The sequence below is a fragment of the Mesocricetus auratus genome, unplaced genomic scaffold, assembly GCF_017639785.1.
Source record: "Mesocricetus auratus isolate SY011 unplaced genomic scaffold, BCM_Maur_2.0 Super-Scaffold_100014, whole genome shotgun sequence".
NCBI classification, from domain to species: Eukaryota; Metazoa; Chordata; class Mammalia; order Rodentia; family Cricetidae; genus Mesocricetus; species Mesocricetus auratus.
The window spans coordinates 64,075,205-64,078,691 of record NW_024429197.1 but is presented as its reverse complement, the minus strand read 5'-3'; the positions used below and the strand labels follow the sequence as shown (position 1 = coordinate 64,078,691).

Here is a 3,487-nt window from a genome sequence, read left to right as displayed (position 1 = left end):
GCTGACGCTGCTCCCTGCCTCCAGCGCGTCCCTAGGCTGTCGGGCACCCGCTGGGACCGCCTAGAGCTCCCCTGGATGTCCCTGGAGCGCGTGGTGGGCCTCCTGCTGTTGCAGCGTGAGGCGGGCTGGTGCTGAGGCTGGCGGGTGGAGCTCGGGGGCTGTGGCTGCCGTGTGGCCTGGACTCCACCGCGGCCCTCGGGCGCCCACCCCAGCACCCCAGCCTCAGAGGCTGTGACAATGGACTATGACTTTAAAGTGAAGCTGAACAGGGAACGGGAGCGGGTCGAGGACCAGTTTGAATATGAGGGCTGCAAAGTTGGTCGGTCGAGGCAAGGCTACAAGGCGAAGAGGAAAGATGGGAAGGACGATAAAGACTACGCTTTAAAACAAATAGAAGGAACTGGAATCTCTATGTCAGCATGCAGAGAAATAGCATTCCTTCGAGAGCTTAAGCACCCAAACGTCATCTCTCTTCAGAAGGTGTTTCTGTCTCATGCTGATCGGAAATTATGGCTTCTCTTTGACTATGCTGAACATGACCTTTGGCATATAATTAAGTTTCACAGAGCTTCAAAAGCCAACAAGAAGCCAGTTCAGTTACCTCGGGGAATGGTGAAGTCACTGTTGTACCAGATCCTAGATGGGATTCACTGCCTCCTTGCCAACTGGGTGTTGCACAGGGATTTGAAACCTGCTAATATTTTAGTTATGAGTGAAGGTCCTGAGCGAGGAAGAGTAAAATTTGCTGACATGGGCTTTGCCCGATAATTTAATTCACTGTTGAAGCCTTTAGCAGATTTGGATCCAGTGGTTGTAACATTCTGGTACCGAGCTCCAGAATTACTCCTTGGAGCACGACATTATACCAAAGCAATTGAACTACTAATGTCAGAACCAATATTTCACTGTCGACAAGAGGACATCAAAACTAGTAACCTTTACCACCATGACCAGCTGGACAGAATATTCAGTGTAATGGGATTACCTGCAGATAAAGAATGGGAAGATATAAAAAAGATGCCCGAACATTCAACATTAATGAACGATTTCAGAAGAAATACGTACACCAACTGCAGCCTTATCAAGTATGTGGAAATGCATAAAGTTAAACCTGATAGTAAAGCATTCCACTTGCTTCAGAAGTTGCTCACTGTGGACTGAATAAAGCAAATTACCTCAGAGCAGGCCATGCAGGACCCCTACTTCCTAGAAGACCCACTGCCCACATCAGATGTTTTTGCCGGTTGGCAGATCCCTTACCCCAAACGAGAATTTTTAACAGAAGAACCTGATGACAAAGGAGACACAAACCAGCAGCAGCAGCAGGGCAATAGCCACACTAATGGAACTGGCCATCCGGGGAACCAGGACAGCAGCCACGCACAACCCCCGCCCCCTGAAAAAAAGTGAGAGTTGTCCCTCCTACCACTGTCTCAGGTGGACTCATCATGACCCCGACTATCAGCGTTCCAATCCACATGCTGCTTATCCCAACCTTGGACCAAGCACATCACAGCCCCAGAGCAGCATGGGATACTCAGCTACCTCCCAGCAGCCTCCACAGTACTCACATCAGACACATCGGTACTGGGCTGTGCTGGAGTCTGTCAGTGCACTGTTGCTCATGCTGCGGAGCTGGCTGCAGCTCTCTGCGGGAACCTGGTGTGGGCCATGCGAATGTGCTCTACAACCACATCTTGACAGTGTCCAATAGCCAAGTTCCACCAATTGTCACAGACTGGGGTGGTAACTTCCACACTGTACCTAAGTTTGGAGTTAGACTTGAAAAGAAAGTGCTAGCACAGTTGTGTCGTGGGTTTGCTACTTCCATAGTTTACTTGACAGGGTTCAGACTGACCAAGCATAGTTTTCAGTGACAGTCTGTAGCAGTTGAAGCTGTGAAATGTACTAGGGCAAGCATTTGTCCTCGTGTGTGGTAACTTTGAGTGGAACAGCGTTATCTGACCAATAGTACACACAAGACGCAAGGTTTAACTGGTACTTGAAACACAGATTATATTAACAAAATAACTGAGAGTTTAAAAGATTATTTTGGTACATCTTTCTTTTTAGTGCCTTATCAGTGGGTTGATTCATCTTCTACGGAAATCAGTGTTTTATGACCAAGAATATTGCTTGGATTGTTTTTGAAAGTACAAAAGAACTGCATATTTTCTACTGACAGGTTTCAGAACTCCCAAAGATTAATTTCCAACTTAGAGGTTTGTTTTTATTGTCAACCTATGACTTGAGTGGTGTTAAAGCTGCTATTTGATAATAATTAAATATGTTGTCATTGATATAAACCTGTTTGGTTCAGCAAGCTGAAATGATTGTCACAGACAGTGTTTTATTTTTCTCATTGGTGTTGCTGATTTGTGAGCATGCTTTCCAATGAAAAAAGCATGAGTGGTAACCTCCTTAAAAAGGCATGGTATACAGTTCACTTTTTGTCCTGACTTAAGGCTGGGTAGTATAGTGCTCTTTAAACTTTGTTCAGGTGATTTTTCTTTTTAAAAGTTGTTCGCACATTTTTTGGGGTGCCCTTACTTCAGCAAAGGAGAAGGATTAGATGAGCCTTAGAATTTTTGAGGGGAAAGTAAAAAGCTATAACATACAACATACTGTATCAAACTATTTTACATGAATGACACAAGTATTCTGAATAAAAAAATTGAACATTGTTAAAAACAAGGTGTTATGTAGTAAATTTATTTTTTATAAATCAAAAAAGAATCATCTGTTATTTATAATTATATGATGTTGACTTTTTATTGTAAGATGTTAGGTAGATACCTCACTTGTGATTAAAGAAGTAACTGACCTAACTTTTTTCACCTGTCTCACACTGTAATCTGACACATCTTATGACTTCAGTCTTTCATTTTTCTTTTTCCTTTAATGTATGAAACTTTCACCTATGTGCATGCAGTAGCTCTATCACAACCTTTTATTTTAAAGAGCCCTCAGTCTAACGCAGCACCTGTGCTTTTTTATGTCGACACTTTTTGAGTAAGGCAAAGATTTGCAGCATCGTCTCAAGAGCAAACTCAAATTCTAACAATTTGTGGTACGTTTGCTAGTTCTGCATTAATGTTTCCTGTGTTAAAGAAATTGTCCTTGGATGTTAGTGAAAGTAGCATGCAAGGGCATGCCAATAAATAATGGACATAACCATTAATAATTTGGATGTTATTAGTATCAATTGCAAACAACATGACAATTTAGAGTAACTTCTTCCAGTTGGACACAATGGGAGGCTTTCTACAGTCATTTCTCAAGAAGAGATCCTCTCCAATTTAAACTTAAAGTATTAGCAGAGACTGCATAACATCCCTACAAAGACTACTCACTTTATCCCATCCCTTACAAACCCTCATAGCTCCAAGTACAGTACAGTAGAATAAGTAGTGCTGTTGGGGTTTTTTTGTGCTACAAATATTTAATGTATGCACCTTGAAATATTTGGAGATAGGTTATAAGTGCA

The 3,487-nt window shown here is 42.6% G+C and overlaps 1 pseudogene; it reads left to right on the top strand.

Moving 5' to 3' along the window:
- The first annotated feature begins 237 nt into the window (after positions 1-237).
- Positions 238-1,714, top strand: LOC101844827 (annotated as a pseudogene).
- Positions 1,715-3,487: the final 1,773 nt, after the last annotated feature.